Source organism: Coturnix japonica, chromosome 6 (assembly GCF_001577835.2).
Source record: "Coturnix japonica isolate 7356 chromosome 6, Coturnix japonica 2.1, whole genome shotgun sequence".
NCBI lineage: Eukaryota > Metazoa > Chordata > Aves > Galliformes > Phasianidae > Coturnix > Coturnix japonica.
The window spans coordinates 6621683-6645589 of NC_029521.1; the positions used below are offsets into that span (position 1 = coordinate 6621683).

The 23907-nt window shown below is 36.7% G+C and overlaps 1 long non-coding RNA gene across 1 annotated transcript in view; it reads left to right on the forward strand.

Annotated features, from left to right (window-relative positions):
* The window catches only part of LOC107315659, a 46377-nt gene extending 24236 nt beyond the window's left edge, over window positions 1–22141 (forward strand). Inside the window, exons 2-4 of the long non-coding RNA XR_001556006.2 lie at window positions 17100–17148; window positions 20033–20119; window positions 21093–22141. This is a non-coding gene — a long non-coding RNA (uncharacterized LOC107315659). The remainder of the gene's footprint in view (window positions 1–17099; window positions 17149–20032; window positions 20120–21092) is intronic.
* The last annotated feature ends 1766 nt before the right edge of the window (window positions 22142–23907 follow it).

Consider the following 23907-nt stretch of genomic DNA (forward strand, 5'->3'; position numbering starts at 1 on the left):
TCATTAAAAGTGACCATTTAGGGTATGACAGTGAAGTGTGATGCATTTGTTCTTGGTGTGTAGGAATTCCTGCTGCTGGGTCCCTAATAATGTTCTTTGAACTATTCAGCTGAAAGCTTGTGCAGGTAGTTTTATCTGTGCTGTGTTTTTGGTGGCATACATTTCCAAACTGAAAGTTTGTTTCCCTACAGCAACAGAACATATGTAAGTGGAAACATAAAAGCAAGGAAGGGGACACATGACAAACCTTGAAATAAATCCAGTGTCTGTTGCAGACAGCTATTAGCATTTAGCTCTTCTGTTATATTATATAGTATGTTTTTAAGGACTGCAGTTTAGCAGAGTGTGCAGTGAAAACAGAAGCAGGTCCTGTGGTAAAAACTCCACCAAACAGTAGAGGATAATGCTAGCTGTAAAGGATAAGGAATACAGAGATTGTAGTATTTCAGATAGTTTAAGAACTTGAAGGCAGATATAGGAAGGAACTTCAGAAACATCAAGGGGTAGAATATACAGAAGAGAAATCAAGCCTTGAATTTGACTTTAGTGAGCTGAGAGAGCAGAATCATTTTGCTTATCCTGTAGAATTGGTTTTCATGGGTTTTTTTTTGTTGGTTTTTTTTGTTTTTTGAACTCTCTTTAATTTATCTTTTTAATTAGAAGTATGAGGAATGTTGGGAAAACAGACTGACATAGCAAGATCTTTGCTTGTTTGCTTGTTGCTTGGGGAACAGTAACAAAGACAATATTGTGAAGAAACAGGAGACATCTTTATTGAGGTACATTCTTTAAATGGTTGTTGCCCCCAAAGTACTTGCATTGAATTTGGTTTACTCACAAAGAGTTAAATTTCAGACTGCTGAAGAATTTCAGGATGATGTAGAGAAAACTAGTAAAATTTAGATCAGTCTCTGGAGAAAAATGTAGTAGATGAAATTAAACTGAACTCAAGGATTTTGTGCTGGGGTTAACTCTTCCTGCAGTTAGTCATGTAATTGGTGCTGTATGTGGATTCAGTAGTTTTACTGTATATATCAGCTTGCAAATATGAATGATGTGAATCATCTAATGCCCATCTTATATTTGAGTATGTTTACTCAGTTTAACTGTGCAATAATTTGCAGGTAGTTTTTCTCCAGTGTTGTTCCCCACTGACATAATGGCATGTAATGTTAGATGTACAAAGTATTATCTTTTTACATCTATACATGAAGTAAACAACCTACTTTGTTTAGACAGGGTGAGGTATAAATGAAATAATGATGAAATCAAGAAGTTAAGGTTAATGGGTCAAAATCTTACCTGAATAAAACTGTCAGTGAGAGTCTTCCCTGAGCAAGGGCTGTGGGATTTAGCCTTAAGAGAATTAACAAGGTACATCAGGTCTCTTGACTCTTCTGATTGCCAGAAACCTGTCTGGACTGTGTCCAGATATACATTCATAATCACAGCAGATTAAAGAAGCTAGTACAGGAAATGTGTGCTGTTTCATATTGTTTATTTTGCATCTATGTAGACAGGTAAAGTAATATATGAAAATGAGAGGGAAAAAGGTTATTTTAATTTGCTGATATTTTCCTCATCTGCCAGTTTTATGTTGAAGTTATTTTCAAGAAATTGTAAGCTGAGTTTTAAGGACTCTGTTATAGGTTGTTTTTTTTTTTTTTACCTTGGCAATACTTTTGATCTTTTTAAGCTATTGTGGATCCCCCCCCTCCATGTGAAAGAAGTCTCATTAGATGTTTGCAGGCCTTGTTTATATTCCCATAACATTTTTCATTATGTCGTGACAGCTTCACTGAAAAATTATTTTAATTATCTCAAAATGAATCACACAAAGAGTGAATATGAAAATATAAATCTTGTCTGACTGTACTTTAATTGCTTTGGCTAATGAAAGAGGTGTGAGATAATCTGCACAATGCAAAAGCTAAATTGCATGAACAATACAACCAGTTTTAGAAATACGCTGAATCTGTAGTGTTCACTCTCCTTCAGTGGGAAGATATGGAGACTGTACCTGCTTTGCAGTGCTTGCTTTCTGCTACTGATTTGACAAGCTATTTTTACTGGGAAATGGTGTTGAAAGTACCTATTAATTATCTCCTGTTCTCCAGGTCAGCACAATTAGTGAACAAAACAAAGTAAATTTATGTTCCTGAAGCTGGGAGCCCCCTATTGCCAACCTATCCACAAAGGTTCAGTTATATGATCAGTTCATATGTGGCAGCATAATGGGAGCCAATGCCTCGTATGTTATTAAAGCAAAATCTCCCTTGACTGTAGTGAGTAGTAACATATTTCTACAAGCATGTCAATAATACGAGACAAAAGTATGCACCAGCAGACAACAAAGATTAAGTATATACACATGTAACAAATCATATCTGTTGGCTTAATTTGGTGTTGTCTTTTTCCACAGTAGAAATTTTTGTTCCTAAGATTTATGATCTTTGACTGGATTTTATTCAAGACACTGCAAACATGCTTTTTATGTTTAGTCTTCTGAACTTTCAGCTGTTTAGAAGTTATTGGTTGAAGGTGATGAATCCAATGAAGAAGGGTCTGATGGAAAGCCCATGTTAGAACCATCAATTTGTCAATGACTCTTCCACCAATATAATGCAGGAGAGCTGCAGGGTTATTAACCAACAAATCTCTCCTCTGCAGTCTAAGAATATCTCCCAATTGGGTGCCTCAGTGAAATGCCATGTGTTATAAATGGCAAAGCTGATTTTGAACTTACAAGGATAGTAAGGAAAGGACTACTAGAGCTTTGATATTTAGGAGAGTGGTAATGGACATGTTGCCATACACGTAGCTATCCCTCAGTAATTGCTTTTCCCTACAGGTTAGATGCTTTTTATATTGAACTAATGTAATAATTCAAATTCCTGCTATTGTTTACAGTCTTCTTGAGGTTTGCATCTACCTTTCTATTTATCTGTTTATTTATTCTGTTTCGAGATGATAATCTTAACTAATCTTTAAATCTCAGAGGGTTTTTCCTTGGTTCACAAATATTGTTCCAAGTTGCAAATCTGTGTGATTAGTGACAGGCATTAATGTGAACTCGCTGACTCAGGAAATTAGTAGTGATTAGGAGAGGGTTTTGCTTAGGTCAAATCAGCAGTGACAGGATGTTTTTGCCATTGGATGGCTGTTTTAGATTATTGCATGCTGTGGATGCTTTGAATTTGTATAGTACATTCAATCTTCTGCTAGTATGTTTTACTCTCTGTTTTTCTTAATAGCAGTTTTATCTAGTGTAGCAATGGGTCAGATTTGTCACTGCTATAAATCAGTGATACTAGCATCCTCTATGTCCATTTGGCTCAGTGCATCTTCAATAACGTGGCATGGGGGCACAAAAACGAAATTGTGGCACTTAAACTTTTTCTGAAAATGTTGATTTTTATGGAATTATTTCTCACAGGACATAAGATATAATAAGATATAGATACTTGCAGTTAATGCTGTCTTCTAAGATGCAAAGAAACCAAGCAGGGTGATCTCAGACTGTTGCAGGATCCAAGTTACTGTGGTATTATATGAGTTAAGGATATAAAGAAATTTCTTCACATCCAGCTTTAATTCCAACTGTTAAATACTTCTCCCCTAACAATGTATTTTCCACCTTGGATTTCTTTGTCTTTTTTTTTTACCACCTTTAACTTCAACTTTCTGTCACTTCCCTCTGTTACGTTAACCTGTATTGGGCAGTATGATAATTTGACTGTTTGTCAACATGAACTCCCTGTTCATGATGCTGTAGTGGGCATCATTAGCTTCCTCCTTTCTGTGGTGATCTGATCTCTGGGTTGTAACTTCTCACATGTTATTGAAGCTTTACTCTGGTTGCTAATGTATTTTTGTGGTATTATGCAAGTTTAAAAAAATAAAAAATAAAAAATCCAGGTATTATTACTATAGAAAGTATATAAAGAAGTTAAATAAACAGACAACAATTTCAGGAGTGTTTTTTATTTTGGTGGCTTTTTTTGCAGGCACCCTTTAGATGTACATACTATAAACACCAGCTGATTTTTTTTTTTTTTAATAGAATGTTGCTGCATGAGCATGAGTGATTTTTTTCATCATTTGAATGTGTACCAGGCTGAATTTGCTCCAGACTGCAGGTTCACCTAAGGAATGTCCCACTAGGGAGCAGTATCATCTGTATTCTTTCTCAGTATTTAAACTAACTGCATATTATTTCATTCTTGTCAAACCTTTCAAGGCATTATAGTCTTACTACACTCTTATTTGGAACTAGTAGTTTGAAATCTGTTATAGCAAGCTCTTGCTGCTGAATTTATTTCACCATAAATGATGTGTTTACTTAGCTCCCTCCAGTGACTTGATGAGCAAACAAGTCCATGGTGTGCTATCTTTCTAGATGTTACAAAACAATTTAACACTAATAGCAAGTTCAGTTCTTTAGATGAAGTTATATGTAGTGTTCTGCAGCATAATGACTAAATACTATCTTCTAAACCATTGTAGCTTATAGTATTCAGCAGTGGCTGAGAATTTCCTCTAATTCCACTTTATTAATAATGCTTTCTTAGCAGAATTAATGGGTTAATTTGAACATTAATTGGGAGTGAAAAAGCCCCACGTTTCTAAGAGCATTAATGTTTTTAGGAGAGAAAAGAGTGGATTCAGAATCTGAATGAATTTTCTGAGTTTTGTTGAAGATGCTACTTTGATCTTTATAATGGTATGCAGGAAAACACTAGCTGTAATCAAATTTGGAAGCAAACATATATTGTATCCTGAGGAAAATCTGTATGCTTTTACTAATGGTAGAATGAATTAAAGTAGAATAAGGTACATTTGTGAAAATGCTTCCATTTTTAAGGTATGTATGAAGAACAACAAAATTGCAGCTGTTTATGAGCTAAATTGAATCAGAAAATTCAAGCTGAAAAACTACAGGGAATGATGCGCAGAGAAATTGCTGTAGTATTTGTAATAGGAAAGGGAAAAATTACATTACAAAGAGAAATGATTATATAATCAGAGGGAACTTTAGGTCTTACTGAAATATAAGTTTTGCAGCTGATTTCAGCTGTACCATGATTTACATATATCTGAGCGAAGCTTTGGAAGTTGTTTTTGTATCCATCACTGAAAGCACATTACTGAAGACTTTAATTTTAGAGGATTACATCTGCAGTGTAAAGACTTAATTTTTAATTTCTAACAACCCACCCCATGTGACAGCAAACTTAAATTGTTCTATTGAAATTATAGGAAGATGTGAAAATTGCAAAGGAGAAATAATGCTTCCACAGAAATATGAACTGTGGAAAAACAGTTTTAAACATCTTTAGCACATAGAGATTTATCTATAATAACAAGCCTCATTTGTGTGGCTATGAAGCTGGTGTTAGTGTAGTTCAGTGCATGATGGCACACGCCAGGCAGAGTGGAGGCTTCTACCTGGCCACCTAGAAGGAAAATTTCTGGAGTATCATTGTAAATTACCAGTTTGAGTACAGAGTCAGCTTTAAGTGATAGGAAAAACTGTTAGTGTATAAATTCTACAAAAAGTGCATATTCTGCACTTTCTTATCGAGAGTTGATAAAGCAAATTGAAAAGTATACTGGAAAAAAAGAACACTGTTGAGGAAGTAGACTATCCTTACCTTAGAACTGGATCGTTTCTTCTTGATGTTTGTTTTGTTGAATGAATGTTAGCATATTCTGTTGAATTTTGTTTATTCCTGTGCAGAGGATGTTTTGTCTGTATGTGTCTATAAACTGACCTCTAGTTTGCAGGGAATATACTTAGTCATCGTGTAAGGTATTTCAATATAATTGCTGTGGCCTTGCACAGTTTTTACCCAGACTGAAGCTTCTCTGTCATTTCTTGCTTATGCAATCTGTTGAAAATTAAGCAGGAAAAGTTGAATCAGAGAAGTTGGCTTTGTGCTGTGAGTGTGGTGGGAGTACTGCTTGTTTGTATCTCTGATTCAGCAGTGAGCATTCTGTGTTTTGTGTTCGGTTACTGCTCTCTGAGCTAAAGAGGCACTGCAGTAACACCAAGCTGACTGATGCAGCATGTACATCAGAACAAAGGGACACCATTCAGAGGGACCTGGACAGGCTTGGAAAGTGGGCGCACGTGAACCTAATGAGGTTGAACAAGACCAAGTGCAAGATGTTGCAGTTGGATGGGGTAATCCTAGATATGTGTACAGAGTATGAGGAGAACTCATTGAGAGCAGCACTGCAGAGAAAGGCTTGGGGTTCCTGGTGGACAAAAAGCTGGGCACAAGCCAGCAGTGAGCTCTTGCAGCCCTGACAGCCAATAGTATTCTGGGCTGCCACAGAAGATGTGTGGCCAGCAGGACTTTGACCTTGCAAGGTCCCTTCTGGAGTACTGCATCCAGGCCTGAGGCCCTCAGTGCATGGCAAATGTTGGAGAAGGTCCAGAGGAGAGCCATGATGATGTTTAAAGAGCTAGAGCACCTCTCTTAGGAAGAAAGGTTGAGGGAACTGGGCTTGTTTAGCTTAGAGAAGGCTTAGGGTAGATCTTATTGCGGCCTTCTTGTTCGTACCAGAAGCTTATTTAAAAAAAGATGGTGGGTGACCTTTTCCATGGGCAGATAGTGATAAGGCAAGAGAGGAATGGCTTTAAACTAAAAGAGGAGAGATGCAGATTGGATGTTAGGAGGAAATTTTTTACTTGGGGTGGTGAGACGCTGGCACTGGCTGCCCAAAGAAGCTGTTGTTCCACCTACACAAACACCTGGATAAGTTCAAGGTGTGGTTGGATGGAGCCCTGGATGGCCTGATGTAGTGAGTGGCAACCCTGCCCATGGCAGGGGATTGGAACTAGATTCTCTCTTCCAATGTATGCCATTCTATGATTCAATAACCTGAGTATTTTTTGTCTTTGAGCTCCTTACAGTTGCTATTTCTGCAGCTCAGTCTGCCCTACTGGCCAGTAACAGCCACAGCCAGTGGGATCTTGGTACATCTGTCACTATTTGGTGTACTTAAGGGAAATGTCAAGGAACTCCATTTTGTTGGTCTTCTGCCTCCTTCTCTTGTCAATTTAGTTCTTCAGGCAAGACGCTGACAAGATGCTGAAGGATAGAAGGTTATTCCAAAGAGGGATCAGAAATACAGAGATAAAAGTTGGATTATATGGCTTTCTAATCCACGAGGCACTATTCTGGAAAACATGTTAATGGCAAAGTAGTAATGGCTGTGGATCTGGAGGGGAGCAATTCTGCAATAGCTCACACTTCAGCCCCAGGACAGATGGCTCACTTCTTGGGGAAAACTCATTTTGTATATTCAAGTCTGGATCAGATGATATGGGATTATAGCTTCTAACCAGCAAGTGAAGAAAAAAAAATGGGTGCCTAATAGCAGACCAGACTAACTCTTATGTTTGAAAAATGGCTTATATATTTGTTAGCTAATATAGCCAGTGATTTAGAGAAATGGCTTATAATGGTGTTGTTATAGAGAAGTGGTCAGGTATGTTTTTTGATATAGTCAGTTCAGTGATGTCACCCATCTGGAGCATTGCATTTTGATTACCAAGTCTTGGAATATTGGAGTCTTTTTTCTAGGTCTTCTGAAATTAGAATGCTTACACAGTTCCTAGTCTAGGTCTCTGAGTCTGGATTTGTGCTATGGTTTACTTGTGATTAATAAAATATTAAGTCTTCCTCTCTGAGCAGAAATGAACAGATGGGGGAATCAGCTGATCTGATGAACTCAGTGTGTACATATACAGAGTCAACAAATAATTGTAAAAGCAGGAAAGATCGCATTCAGCTCTTACCCATTTTAAAATATTTATAAAACTACAAACTAAATATACTGCCAGAAAGGCGGATTGATTAAGGGAAGTTTATTAATGTATGTGTTATTTATCTGGTGTTTCATTTATAATAGGTTTAATTTAAAACTGCTTTTTCTTCCCAAATATTTATTCAGAATGTTGTTATTAAATGCAAATGTGGCATTTTACATAACATCAGTGTTAACTTTTTGAATTAGAATTTTAAAAAGCAGTAAACAACTCATAAAAATTTCTTAGGAAACTTGAACGTGCTTCTCATTTCAATAATACTAAGCCAGCTGGGAAAATTGTGTAGAAAAGAATTATCTGTGTGAGGTAAGAGGAAGCTCTGGAGCATGTTTAAGATTGCAAAACGCAGCAAACCCCTGACGTAAAAGCACCCTGAGCCCAACAAAATACAAAACACTCTTAAACTGATAAAGTAAACCTGCATATTTACCCAGCTTACCTTTTTCTCACACAGTGGCTCATGCCAGTGTTAGAAGTAAAATGTGTCACAGGGCTGAGTCTAGCCCCTGGAGCAATGCTGCCAGCCTTGGGGCATGTAATTGAGCCCAAGGGATGCTAAGAATGAGGTATTCCTAGTCATATCTCTCAGACCAGGAATGGCAGTCGTTAATCCTGGGTAGCTCTCATGTAAGGATGGGCACAGTTGGTGTCTGTACTGAGGAAACAGGCCCAGACAGGATTTCTGAGGATATGAAGCAAGGAGAAGATGCCCAAAGGAGTCAAAGAGAACAGTACAACAATAATACTGCAGCTCACATTGGTTTGTGTGGATGTTTCCAGCTCAGTACTGAGGCCTCAGCATTCAGTTCTGCTCCTAAAGTTCCCCAGATGCTGTGAGTGGCAAGTCTGAAGCCTGACCTTATGTAGGTCATCGGGATGCAACTCTCCTAGGCTTACTGAGTGCTCAGCAGTATACCAGACACACGTCCATTAGTAAATAAATATTTCTGTGCATCACTAGTGAAAACATGTTTAAAGGACCATGGCTAAATGAAGGAAGGCTGTATTCAGAGGACAGTTGTAATACTGGAATTTACACAACTTAAATTGTACATGAAGTTGCTTCCTAACCTTGAACAAGGACCACCCTCAGTTGACTGAATGCTGAACAAGGCTGGGGATGTCTAAAAGACATTTTTTCTTATCAGTTTTTCTCTATGCATCAGCCCAGCAGTCTTTTACTGAAAGGTGATTTCCCTACTGAATGACAATCAGGCTGCATCACTATTAATAGAATAGAAGAACACATCTGCTCTACCTTCCCTTCTTGCTGTCAAAGCTAAGCACCTAGGAGACAGCAAATGTTTCTGTTTACTAATGGAAAAGTACCTGGACAGACCTCGGTTGCCCTGAGAAGGCTGAATAGTGGGCCGCAGGCAGTTTCCAAATTAAAAGAACAGGCTAGATAGGAGGCAGGCAAAAAGAAACAAACAAACAAAAAAACCAGAACAACAGCAATACAGGATAATTGTTATCTCTCTTCATTCCTACAAATTCCAGCCAAGATGAGCTTTCAAGATGGCTTTATTGTCTAAGGTAGCCCCTACCAGATGATTTGTGATGTAGGAAATTTAGTTTTTCCAGGCTCTGATCTTATAGAAGGACAAGAGTTTTTGGATTTGAGAAGCTCTTTCTGGGACTGAGACCCCACCTCTTTCCAGATAACCTCTGCACTAAACAAACCTGATTCATTGATAGGGCACCTCATTTTGCGTATTCAAGGAGACAGAAGCCATGTGGAAAAGTGTGCTATATTAAAAATGAAATACAATTTCAAGATAAAGAGTTATTGAAGGGCTAGATATTCAAAAGAGGTGTTCAGAGTGTGTGATGATTGAGTTAATTGGATAGAGAAGGCTACTGAGGCAGCGTTTAGCAATGCCTTCACAGAAAGCTGTAAGTAAAATCACAAAGGTGACATTTAAAAACAAACAAAAACCAAGATGAGAATTACTATTTGTGTCCTTTACTTCCTGTGATGGACAGATCGTTGCCTGTGTCTGTGCGAACACTTGGTGAACTTATAAATGTCTTTTGAATGTAGTATACACAGTGTTTGTGGTGGGTTTTTTTTAAGGCCATTTGAAAGCTTTTACCAGCTTTGCCAGCAGTTTTGACTAAAGGTTGTCTGACCTTCCTGGGACAGGTAGGACAGCAAAGAACACTTAAATTTAAATGTCAGAAAACATTTAATGAAGATATGATCCAGCTCATCCTCACAGTGTCTCTTTTGGATGGAAAAGTTTTTAGTCAATACAAGGACAGTCTATTAGAGGGCCCAGTCTAGTGCCCCAAATGCCTCTTATCATCAAGATACCTGTGTAAATGATAAAAAGATTTACATTTTACATTAATTCCTGGGTTTTTCCAAAGAGTTAAAGAAAGTATAACAATGCTTTATCTAAAATGCTTCAAGTAATTGCATCTCAAGTATGCCTTATTAGTACATGGATTGCAGTTTAATCAGCTTTTATTAATACAGTAAAAAAAGTAGTCTCGTCTTTCTGAACATTAGCGTAGCTCTGGGCAGTTCTGTGCTGGGAAACTGGGAAATCTAATGAGTTATGAAGTACCTTTGTTGAACAGGTCTGGTGGCACAGTATCAGGTTTCTCCTTGGCATACCTTAGTACTGTCATAACCCTTGATTTTCTAATTGTATTTAAATATGAGTGGCGAACGTTATAGTAGTCAGAATTTGCTGAAATGTGAATTTTCCTTTGAAGCTACACAGAAGCAGTTTGTTCTCAGTCTTGTCGCAGTTGCTTTTGTGGAGCCACAAAATGTCTGGCCATATTTGACCTACTAAACAGCCTAAGGAAAATGTTTTGATAAAAACTGTTTGGCATCGTAATTTGGAGTACTTAAATGCAGCTTAAACTGTGCTCATATATGGCTTCTATATCTTTGGTACTGGATTAGGACACTGCACCTATAGAATATAAGATGGAAAGATTTTATTTCCTCATTGACTCTGATTTGCGTTCCGTCTTTTGGGCCAGATGGCTTTTGTGAGAATAGCTTTTCACTATTTCTGATTGCTGGATAAGAACTCTTAGACAGACTTTCCAGAAGCCAAACATTACCAAATGCTCAGAAACATCTTAGGTTATGGGAATGACTCCAGTCCTTCCACTAACTTGAGCTTGCACTTTGAACAGATGCTTCAGTATTTTAAGCATGTTGTTGAGAAACAGAATCTTTGAAATAGCTGGGATGGTGCCAGTGCATTCAGGGAATGTCTCCTTTTCTAAATGACATATCTTACACTCTGGAAACAATACTCAGTGCTGTTGTAATCAACTTAGTACATCTAAAACTAGTGTCAGGTCCCCATAATTTAAGAGTATAAGGGCTACTATTTCACGTTTTCCCTGTGGGCAAAGTGTACTTCACATTTACTATTGTTTTAAAGATAATCCCTTGTTTTGTTCTTTAACAAGGGAGCAAAAATTATCGGAGTGGTTAATTATCTCTCCTTGATCATTCATGCAAATGCTTATGTTAATTTTACATTTCATTTTACACAAATAGTTTACACTTCCAAACGATTTTTTTTTTGCAGCCATTTGTTCAAAGTTTACTGTCTTTCAAGGGCTAATTTGTTACACACAGCTGTTCCAAGGTAGAGGTGAAAGAAGAATGAAAGGAGAACAAACTGAACTTTTGTAATGGTTTAGAGTAAAATAAATATTACTGGAGAATTGTAGGCATTATCAAAGTCTTCCCTTTGGCCCACTGGGCTGAGTGACAGCTGTTTTGCCAGGTTGATGCATCTTGAAAACATTTGTATTTGAACAACTTCCCCACTATTTATAAACCTTCCTGTGCAAAATATTGTGGCCTGTGTTAAAGTACTCGTTCCTTGTAGTATCCTCTGGTTTTTACAGTTTTAAATGAGAGCTGAATCAGAGCTTAGTGAGAATATGACAATGCTCTTTATCAGGCTGTTGAGGATGAGAGTTGTTGCTATCAGGAATTACATCACTATTTTAGGCAAATTCTTCCAGATGTTCAGCTTATAAGGAAAGTGGGTCTTTCTAGAAGAATACAACTAAATAATTCTTTAGAAACCATGGTGGATTGGCAGATTACTGTATTTCTACACATAAAATCCATTTTGCAGTTCCTGGAATAGATTAAAAAGGGAAAATGAAAGGAAAAATCTTTCTCTAATAGGCACCTATTCAGAAAGAAATTGAACACAACATCTCTACAACATCTGTAATTGTTCTTACTTGAACTTGTGCAGGAAAACCTGGTCTTTTCTCAATTGGAGAAAAATTCTTTAGAAAACAGTTTGTACAATTTCCAATTAGTGATATAAAGGATAGACAATACAAACACAGCATCAGGTTTTGTAATGATGATGCCAAACAAATGCCTTTGAGATCAGAATTTGCTGTGCGTCATGGAGAAAGACAAGCCTTAGAATCGTTCAAATGCCTGAATGCCCTCACTGAAGTTAAAATGCTCTGCAAGTAAAGGTATTAAATTTCAGCTCAGAGAATTCTACAAGTGAGAGCCCCGTTCATTCAAGTCCTACCATGCTTTGTGGCATTGTTTCTCAGGGTACATGCAAATGTTTTCCTTTTGAAGCATTTAGCATCTGTTAGAAGTGTTTTGAACAACTGTAGTTTGATGTATTCAAATTCTTAATACAATGACTTGCCACTATTGAACATAAATACTCTCCTCAGCTGTTCACCAAGAAGAGCTGTTCTTTAAGCAAAATTGTGAGTGATCGCATTTCTGTCCAGACACACCCTTGGTTATACATTATGAATGCATACAACTTCTGGTTCACAGAAATGAACCATTTCCCCAAATAACTTTCTTACTCCACTAACAGGACTTATAAGATTGTCAGGTTGCACCTGTGAGCTCAAGTAGCCCCTCGTACAGAATGTAAGACTTTGATAGAGGACTGTATTAAATACATTTTGGATTTTACATTTTACATTTTACATTTTAGGAGGAAAAGAATACTCAAACTTTTTGTGTATGCGGAAAAGCATGTAGGTTACTTTAGTTTTATATTCTTGCAATCAACAGTATGCCTAGAAAACATTTGTGTTTCTGTGTCTTTCTCAGAATCAATTGTGTGACATTTCAGATAATGAATTTCATGGAATGCTTTTTAATTGCTTGTTTTGGGGCATGCAGGTCTTAACGTTCAGTTCTGATTTTTCATGTTTTTCTTTGCTTTTTTTTTTTTCTTTTTCTGTACTAGCCTAACATACTAGTTAAGCCTTTGGACTAGAAGTTTTTCCTTAATTTGCAGTGTTTTTTTGTTTTTTTTTTTTTGTTTGTTTGGTTTTTTGCCATGCATGGTAAGACTACAGGTCTTTTCCTGGTATATGCAAATATGCATAAATGCTGGTTTTGATTTTGATATGACTTAAGTAAAATGAAAATAGAACCCAACCTCAGAACAATACTGGATTCTGACATCCCTGGAGGCCTGGATTCCAGGGGCTAAAAGCAGATTTTGAGAAGCAATATGAACAAAGTGAGTGAGGTACCCCAATGCAACTGAATGTTTGTAACCCTTAGAACGCAGACATCTGGCCCTCCCTGTGTGCAGAACAGTTAGCATTATTTATTATAGGGAAATCAGTGACACCTAGGAGAGTTCCAGTAATGTTTAACACATTTCAGAATCTGAGCGTTCAATGTCATTTATCCTTGTGGTACTGGAAGAGTAATGAAAAAATTAGATTTCTGTGCGCTCTCCTTCTGCATTCAACTTGATGAGCCTCTGCTTCCTGTAGAAATTGCTTTCCTTGTGTGAGATGTGATCTTGATGAGCATAGTTGTTACACGTTACTTAGCGCTGATTATTAGTAACAGGCCCTGCATTGCAAGTATTCTCTGCATGATCCTGACTGAAGTCAAGGAGGTTGTAGGCAGTTTGTTGACTAATGCTCACAGTTAAGTAGAGGGACTGATCTTGCTTGTAGGGTGATTGATGATTGAATTTCCTTTTCATTTGTTGGAAGCAAAGCATGGAAGAAGTAGTGGTCACATTACTGCTGTTGTGATGAAAGCACATGACAATGTATTCTGTTGTAGCACTGTACACAAACTAAATTAGGAATCTGAGCGATTTCTTACCAGTGCTCTGGTTTACATATTGAGTAAACAGTGGGTGTGAGAGATTTCTAAAGACCAGTAGGTTATAGTCTGCACTCATGTTAAAGTACCATGACCAGATCAGCTGAAGAGATATGATATACATGCATGTGTGTATATGTATAGGTATGTAGGTGATGAAGTGCATGAAATAGATGTCTTATTTTACGTATACTGCATTCCTGTTAGGCTTTGAATTCATATTAAACTCTGAATGAAATGGCATACTCCTGTTCTTTCTCAGTACTTTCTAGACAACCACAATAACTGAGCACTTAAAACAAACATTGAAATTATTTATTGAGCTAAACTGTGTCCACAATTAAGGTTTTTCTACAGAATATTTCAAACTGAATGTTAGAAAATGAGGACTCTGACATTCACATAAGCACATCCTGTTCCTTTGACAGGAGGTCAGGGGTCAGTTACTTTATAGAGTTTAGATTGAATACAGATGAGATTAGTCTGAGAAAAAAGAAGTTTGAAGTAAATTTCAAGAAAATTAACTGCATCCTTTTCCTTTTTTATTTTGAGTTGGTGCATTTTTGTAGAGTTTTGCTGAAGCCATAGGTCATTTCCAGTGATTTCTTATGGCATGAGAAGCCTTGCTTGATTACGTGGCTGAAGAGTCAATGCTACTTTCACTTTGATTCAGAATCATGAAATGGTTTGGATTGGAAGGGACCTTGAAGATCATCTAGTTCCTACCCCCTGCTAATTGCTTGCTGTAGTAATACATGTGTTTGCGAATTCTGAGCTGCATCATTGCAGTTTACTGTGGCTTTAGGGATTTCTCTGAGGATGAAAACAGGGTGTTCTTTTATTTGGCAAGTAAAACTACTGTATACTCCAGTGCTGTACACATTTTAGATTACGTAGACACTTGGAATCATTTTTCCAAGGGATAATCTGCCATATCTCCTCGACAGTCCAAATTCTCTGGATTTGGGAGACTTGCCATAGTGGAATGCTTGGCTTCTACAAAAGTGAGTATCATGGGAATGTGCAAGGGGTGTTTTTCCTCCACTTCCTGGCCTGCCCACATCAGCCCCCTAAATGCTCTGCTCACAGCAAAGCATTTAAAAAAGTAAAGAAACTTGTGCTTAAATAACCTGTAAAGGATCTACAATGGATAGACACGTACTTACAGAATCAAAATATTAATTGTAGAATGTGTAAAGAGAGACTGGATAACAAAGTAGCAATAAAAAAAACTAATTTGGTTTTCTTACCATCTGCCCTTTGTTTAATTCTGGCAATCATCACATACTCTATATTTCCATTTCAATGCATTGTTTAATGATAAAGGGAGTCTGGTGAAAGAGAAGAAGAGTTTCACTTGGACAGCAATCAGAGAGAATTTCTGTAAACATCTGGTTCTGTTTAAGACAGTTTTTACAGCATTTAAGTAAAAGGCTATTAGAAGGTAGCAAAATGAACACTGAGTGTTCTCGCTATGTAAGCAATGCGTTTCTCCCTCCTGGGAGTTTGCATGCCATTGAACTTGGGTCAGGCTTGTATTGATTTCACAAAGATAACCTTGCATTATCTCATGTAAGTGAAAGAGATGTGTAAGAACAACAGTTCTTATAGTCATTAAAAACCCCTCTAAAAAGAAGTTCAAAAGATGATAAAGCCCAACTGGATACATTTCAACCAGCTGGATTTCAGTAATTGAATGAACACAGTTTAACATGTAGTTACAGATGAAAAGAGAGTAGTGAATAAAAATGGAAACAATGGAAAATTCATGGCACAGTGGTCTAGTCTTTTCTCATTTGGACAGGACTCAGTAGATAACTTGGAGATTTGCCTTTGTCTTTGATATTCATATCTTAAGTGACAGATACTCAAGTGATAACACCAAAGAGTATGTTTTTAGCACAATTATTAGTACTGTTTTTATTCTCTTTAAGTACTTCAGTCACATATTTTGCTCACTAAAAATAAATGCTTGTAAAGATGTAAGTAGGATTAATTGCACAGACGCAAGTGAATGTGTATGATTTAGAGATTATATTATTTAATCCTAAATGAAGGTCCAGCTTGCAGATGTTTTGATGCTGGAGAAATTACACTTCAGGAATAACCAGATGCTTCCTATTTAAGCTAGCTTGAAGATGTAGCACTGTGGTTTGGCTGTCAACATACGGTCTCAGCCGTTGGCCATGTTTTCTTAGCACTTTGCCTTCTAATTTAATTGAAGTTTTCTTTCATTTTAATTGGAGTCTGAAGTGCCAAATCAGGACTTTATCACACAATTCAGCAAACAACAAGGGAACAACTACAATGTGTGTTAAAGAGAATTCAGCTCAAAGAAAAAAGGGGAAGACAAAAGAAAATTTGCATTCAAAGCCTCAAAACATAGATACATTACAGCTGTCTTCTCTTTACAAGAGCAATGAGTTTTTTCTGGGTATTTATATAGTAGAGTAACACCATCTTAAACTACATAGAAATGTATACTTATTCTGGAGGCAGGAAATCTCACTTACATCATGTTAGATTCACAGTGTGTATGATGGATACTAGCAGAATCAAAGAAAATAGAGTGAGAGGAGGGTTGAAAATAAACCATTCCCTCCTGCACTAGCACTGTGCTTGTATTACCATGGGCTGTGGTACATACAGTATCTGTCTCAAGAATGCTACCCTTAGACTTGAGGCTAGCTTTGCTCAGGGCTCTGTTTTGAAGCTGAGGTTGGTGACAGAAACAGGCAGTGTTTCACATACAGTTTTGCATTAGGCATACTGCGTTGTGATAGTTCAAAAGCTTAAGAGGGACAGTTACCTGTCTAACAAATGGGGAATGAAGGCTCACAAGTGATGTAGCATTGTTATCTCCTATGAAGAGAATCCTGGTCCATGGACAAGTTTGCATGGGTTGGCTTATTTTCATGTTAAGTTCTGACAAAATAACTTGTCTAAGCTACACCTTACTTACCTGGGATCCTCATGGAGTTTGAAGGGGCATTTATCTGGCCCTTTGTGGACATGTCCTTGCTTGGAGTTCTTCTTTTTGAAGGGCTCGAAGACTCAAAGACATCTACTGTGGCAGGCCTATTATATAATGTCATCCTCCCTGTCTGCCTTTGTGACCAGGTAATTGTTTCTGTTTCCTTCCAGTGTTTCTGAAGTATACTGCTGCATCAGTATGATCCTCTCTCCTTAGAAGGTAAGACTGCATTAGAAGAAGCCAGAAAATAGACATGCCTGAGTGCTATTTGCTGACAATTTAGAACTGTTGCATATTTTAGGAAAGATGTGCTAAACTGATATTTGAACTTTTACCAGGATGTGCTTAGGGAAGTGAGATGGCCCAAGCAATGCTTCCTGGGACCTGTTATTCCACATTTCTCAGTGCACGTATTTACCTCCTTTTTTCCCACTTCCCCGCAGGAAATAATCAAACAAATTGTAGGGTTGAATCAGGAGATGACTGTCCAGAAAGGTATTTGAAGCATAAAGGAGCACTCTGGACAGACTACATTTTTTGTTGGGTTTTAATGCTTACCATCTGGGAAGCCTGACAATTTAAAAAATTGACCATTTACTTACAGTAGGTGAAGGAAATGCAAGGAATATAAATTGTGGTACTTTGAAACTGTAAGACATGCAGTTGCCCAACATCTTCTGTACTGCTGTAGTAGTATTTTAAGTTTTTTATGAGAGAGGAAGGATTTAAAAGACCAATGTTATATTTTGAATTTCAAACTAACATTATTTCACATAAATATGAGGATAATATTGCAATTTAAAGGCACACTAAACTTTTCTTTTAAACCATATACTGTAGTTTTCTTCTAAAACTGTGATGGGGGCTGATCTTGACTTTAATACTGTAAGGACAAAACACACTTCAATTGCATTGTTATTTGCTCATTGTAATAAGAAACTGTCAGCTTTGTAAGTCTGTGTAGTCTACTTAAAAGGTGTCTGAGCTTTATGGCTGTAAACTTGGAAGCCTTACCTCTGTAGCTATGATGGAGCACACACCAGAAGGCTTTGGGTTACCCAATAGACTGTGCCCACCCTTTCCTCTCTCCACCCAAGGGTGCTCCATACTATACCAGATGTATGTGAACTGCTTTCTGTCGTGATTAGGTTGTGATTTCGCAGTACTTGCACTCACTCTTGTTCTGCACCTCTGTGTTTTAATTCCTTAATATTTAATGTCTCAAGTATTTTCCAATTCTCCTCTGTTCCCTAAAGGTTCTCTTATTTGAAGACAGATAGAATCTTAGTTTTTTGTAGTACAAGGTGAGAATATATTTCACAGCCTTCAGTCAGAGACCAGAGTCCTGATAAGCTACATTATTTTCTGAATAACTTCAACTCATTCTTTTTATATATATATATATATATATATATATATTTTTTAAGCTTATCTGCCAAACAAAGTCTTGATCCTATAAAAGCTTCATGTATCCCTTCAGCCATCAAGTATTTGCAATGGAATAGCCTTGCTGTCAGCAGCCAGCCTTTGATGACAGAGAAGGAGAAAAGTATTTTCTCTATTTGAGTAAAAGCCAACAAGTTTCTATGGGAGCCACAAGAGAAGCTTTGATTTTGTTTATTCATTTATTTATGGGTGGATTGATTGATTGGTGTTCTCAGCTTGAAACTGCTTAAACTTCTTTGTAGTTCTCTCATTTGAAACAATAGCTAATCATTCATCAGAGCTTGCTGCAACAAGTTTTGTATAGTTTCTAAAAATGGTTTTTACATTTTAACCAGTTTCTAATCTAGTTTCCACATCCTGTTTTCTTGCGAAACTTATCTGCTTCAGTGAAACTGTTCAAGAGAATCCCATAATCATTAACCGTCTGTCTTTATTTCCATAGTGACTCTTCTTTCCTAGAAATGGAAAGAGGGCTGCAAAATTAATTAGATGCTGAGGACTTCTCATTTTTTTGGGGTGTGGAAATGTGTATAGAAACATAAACATTAGGGCTGATATGTGCCACACAGGAAAGAAAGCAGCAATATCAGCACATTGCTTGTCTATCCCTGACTTCCTTTATACTTGCTTTTGTTTCTGCTCCTCAAATGGAATGGAACAGAATTCAAAATTACATCTTACTGTTACAGCATGGCAGCTGTATCATACTGTCGTATCGGGGTGATATCTGATAATGATAATAGAAAATAAGAATAGCAGATAACGTTGCTTAGTAGCTGTAACTACAAATCTTATGAGCTGGCCTCCATAAAAAGGCGAAGTGTTGCCTTTTTAGCACAGTAGAGGAGTACTCATAAGAGCCTGAGAAGCTGTGGAGAGTTTATTTTCACATAATTACCACTCATTTCTTTCATCTAGTTCTATCCTCCTTTCCACTGACTGACCTATGCTCTTGATTCTGGTTTTTCTGGTTCAGATGTGGGAAGTTCCGCATGTGGAAATGTTGAGCGGCTAAATTCACAGGAAATTCCTCTCTTTATTACCTTTTCATAAAACTGATGAAGATCAAGTGTTATAAAATTTTGCTTCTAATCACAGAAATAAATAGTTCCTCCATTTAGATTCATGTACCATAAAGGAAAAAAGAGTGTCAATTCCTTTTAATAGGCTATGATCATTGTATTACTACCGGTTCATGCTAAGACTTTTTTTTTTGCTGTGTATAACCATATACAACGTTTTAAAAAGAATAAAGTGTTCTGTTATGTCTTACAACTGACATAAGAATATTACATTATGAACAGAAACTAAAATAAATTTATGTAATTTAATTTACTATACAAAAGGTCACCTGGTTCCTGTTCATGTTCATGAAGTAATTGGAGTAAATAAGACATGGCTATGCTTAGGTTCTCTTTTGAAATGTTTGTATACAAAGTAATGACATTAAGTAAAATCAGACTTCTTTGCGAGGTATTTTTGATATTAATCTTTAACAATACTGTAACTGTAATAGTCTAATGTAAACATAATGTCAACCAGTAAAATAAAAATACTGAGTATACTTGACTAATATTTACAAATTAACATTAAGAATTATCTACTTTGAAGTTATTTTTGGCTGAGATCTGTTTCTTACCTCTGTTTTGTATCCAAGGGGCAGAGGAGGAAAAAAAAGAACTGTTAAAGCTTTGATTTGACTTGAAGGCAAATGAAACTGATGAACTTAAAGGGCATTTAGCAGGTATATTTCATTGATTTTTACTGTGCAAATAACTGATTTTTCCTGTAACAGTTTCTATTTAATGCTTTATATTGATGAACAAATTAAACAACAGGCATTTGACTGGAGCCTTTGTCCAAAAGCTTAACAGTGAAGGATGGATTTTGGAAACTTGCATATTCCCCAAGAATATGTTGAGAATTATGTAAAATTTATAAATAAGAACGAGCTTAATCATTCCTTTTTCTGAAACTGTCCTCAACGTATAGGAACAGAAATTGTAAATGTATCAGATGTCAGTTAAGTCAGTTTTAACAAATGAAGCCTTAGAGACTGAAATAGCAATTACTTGGTTTTCCACTTGACTAGTCTGTCCATTCAAGAATAAACAGAAACAAAGATGTTATTAAAGGGAATAATTTAGGCAAAGCTAACAATGTTGGATACGCTTATTTTTCACTTCATAAACTCCTAGTTGGCATATTTTAACAGGAAATTTCTGTGTTATTCTAGTTACAGTGAGTTTAAAATTAATCTAACTGTTGCTAAAACAAGTTCTGTAAAAATCACTGCATTTGTTCCATGCTGATGTATTAGCTATTATTTATATGACTAGTCCCATTAGGGTCTACTTGTTACCACACAGGCAATTTTCTCTTGGATGCAGTTGCAGCATTGGACTTATGGCCTCTATTTTCTCCTGGGGATGACTGGAATTTTTTTATGCATTTGTTGATAATCTGAGGTGAAAAAGCAGGGCTGGATTTACAATGTTTTGCCACATTCACAGAGTTGGATACACCTGGAAAGATTGCCAATCTTAAAAATCGGACCTAGAATTCTTTGCCTTTATCTTTTATTTGATATAAGCAAAATGATTGTTGCTTTTCTTGAGTGCACCTTCTATCTTTGTAGATACCTTGAAGAGTTTTCTTTGGTAACGCAAGTTTTCCCTTCAGATATGAAATGACGTGATTTTTTTTTTTTTTTTTAGGTTTGTTTTCTGAAGAAATAGGATCTTAGGCTGGTCAAAGAAATTGAGACCATTCCTGGGTTCCGCCGCATCATCTTTTCAGAGCTAGAAAAAAGTGTGCAGTGTTACTATTCTGGAATGGGCTGGTTTTGTTATTCATATTATTAAGCTTTTTTTTTAGACTGTTTTCACTCAGAGCTGAGGTTACTGAAATATTGCTTGAAGTCAGATGTTCCTGGGAATATTACCAAAGATTTTGTGTTATTCTGGATGTAGATACTTCACGGGTGAAAACAAGCTAGAGTAGTTTCTATTGGCCATAGACAAGGCACCAATCTATTTGTTTGAGTGTGTTTGTTCTTTCTACAACTTTTGATACAGGTCAGCAAATCTATTAATGTCACCTGATAAGCATGGCCTTTATAAATTAATGATCACATGCCCTTGGAAACCAAGTGTTTGTTTAATTTAAAACAGAAGTTCTTATTTCATGAGGGTGGGTTCCATCAAGCTGGAGGCAGTCAACTACATATTATCTTTATGCTGCAGTAGTTCAGAGAGTACAAGGTACATCCTGGAAAATATTTAAGTCCTGTGTTAATTGTTGGCATGACATATTTCAACATTTTATTGTGTCTCTTGGGGTGGAAATGTATAGTACGTTCTTCCAAAAATAGATAAAAGACAACAAACATGTGAAGAACAAGAGTATTAGAGTCTTTTTTTCAGAAAAGCAGTGCTAGTGCACTCAGTAGTGAAACTGCTCCCTTTTTCCTACTATTCTTCATATTTTATCACAGGTACTGATGGAACTGGAAAGATATTACTACCTATGAAAATGTAAATATCATTTTTTCTCCATTTTAAAAAAAAATTATCCATTACTTAAGACATATCTTCATGTGCTTTATGTTTTCAGGAGAAATAGTAGCTTTGCTAAACTACCAAAGCATGGGTCTACCACTGCTTGAGGTGTGCTTGAGCCTTGCTAAACTTATCTTAAAAGCCTTTATGCTATCCATGTTTATGCTTACCTAAAAAACTTGAACAGTACTTGAGTTAATCTCATGGCATGAATCTAGTCTGTAAGCAAAGGAGTGAAACAGGCAGAATAAAAAGGGATGCAAAACCAAGCATGCATAACTTTCTCCAAGTGGCTGCATGTTAGAAGACATCAAGTCTCAAATCAAAGAAATGAGATACAAAGTATTTCTGCTTGTGAAGCAGTTTGGTCCTTACTGTATTTGTGGTCCTGATCACAATTGATCTTGTGAACTGCACACACTTCTTAGATCTCACTGAAGCTGAGCTCTGAATACCTTGTACAATGGGGCAGTACAAAGATGCTTTCATACCGCACAAGTGAGTTCATAATACAGTTCTTACAGTTATTTCCTCTGTAAGGCATTGATGAGACAATAGATCTATTTATGAGGCTACTGAAATGAGCAAGTGATCACATTATATTTAATAAATCCCTTGACACTCTGTTAAAAGGCCTTATGTTTAGCTGAACTCTTGGCATGAATATACTTCTAGAGGTTTAATGACCTTTTGCTTTTTGAGGTGTTTTTTATTTAAACTAATGAAAATGAGCTCCATTTAAAAGGCTTTTAAATGCTGATTAAAAATTAAATCAGCTGTTCATTATCCCCAGGTGGCCTTGTTCTAAGAGCAGTAATTCAGAGAGAGTCAAACAAGCAGTCTTTTAATGTGGCTAGATCTTGGAATATGAGGGCTTTGTAAAGCTGTTTATTAATCACTAAACTTCCAACTTCTATGCAAATGTCTCTGCCAGCAAAGACATTTTCCCCTTCATTTGTGCATCCTGCTTGTAAGAAATGTGTAAGAAATTCAAACTCATTGTTAGAGTCCTTGTATGTACAGCAGAAATGTAAACAGTAGGGGGTGCTGTGCAGGCAAACAAAATATTCACCTATCATCACAGTAATAGCAATAAACTGGGAAATTAGCTTAGATATCACTTTGTTTACTGTTTACTCTGGAGTTGATAAAGTTTCAGAAGCATTTACAGTGCAAATCAGAATCAACAATTCAGCCAGTGTATTATCAGGTTGTATTCATTATGGCTGCTGAGAGCACTGGCCTGGGACTTAAATTCTTGAAAGTTATTTTAAATGTTAAGAGAACAAAATTCTCAAGCTTATCAACTATTATTTGGTGGGAAGGCAGACTTGCTGCTTGAACACCAAGATTGTTTTATGGTTTTTTAGTGTACTTTTGAGTTACAAGATTTCACTCCATGTTAGAGAAATTCCTGATCCTGAAATACAAGATTAACTAGGAATAGAGATGCTTGGACATAGCAAAGAATTCATAATCACTTTAGAAAAGATAAAGCAATGCATTTTTGAGAGGGTTTAGAAAAGACAAGAAAAAAAGGATACAGTGTTATACCATGCAAAACCCTGAGTTCTACCACGAGTATTGCTTTCCTTCTTTTTTTCCTACAGCGTACATAACTCTTTGCTCTTGGTTATTTGTGGTAAAATGAGTACTAAAAGGTTTTTGGGTGAAACGTGCTGCAGAGTAATAGGGGAGCTATGCAGTAATGTTACCTTGTTTGTGCTGCAGCAGAAAGGTTGAGAAAAGTGAAACCTTGTGGCCCAAATAAGTTTCAAATCCTCTGCCCTTAACAGAGGCCTGGACATTCCTTCCTATTCCTACTATTAACTAGGAATGTTCCAGAAGTACGTCCTTGTATTTTCATGTTGTTTGTTGAAAAGATCTGGCAGATGAGATACTCTGGCTCAGCACCAGTAGCCAGCAGTTACTTCTCTGGCTCTTCAGTGCCTTGCCTGGTAGAACTTATTGG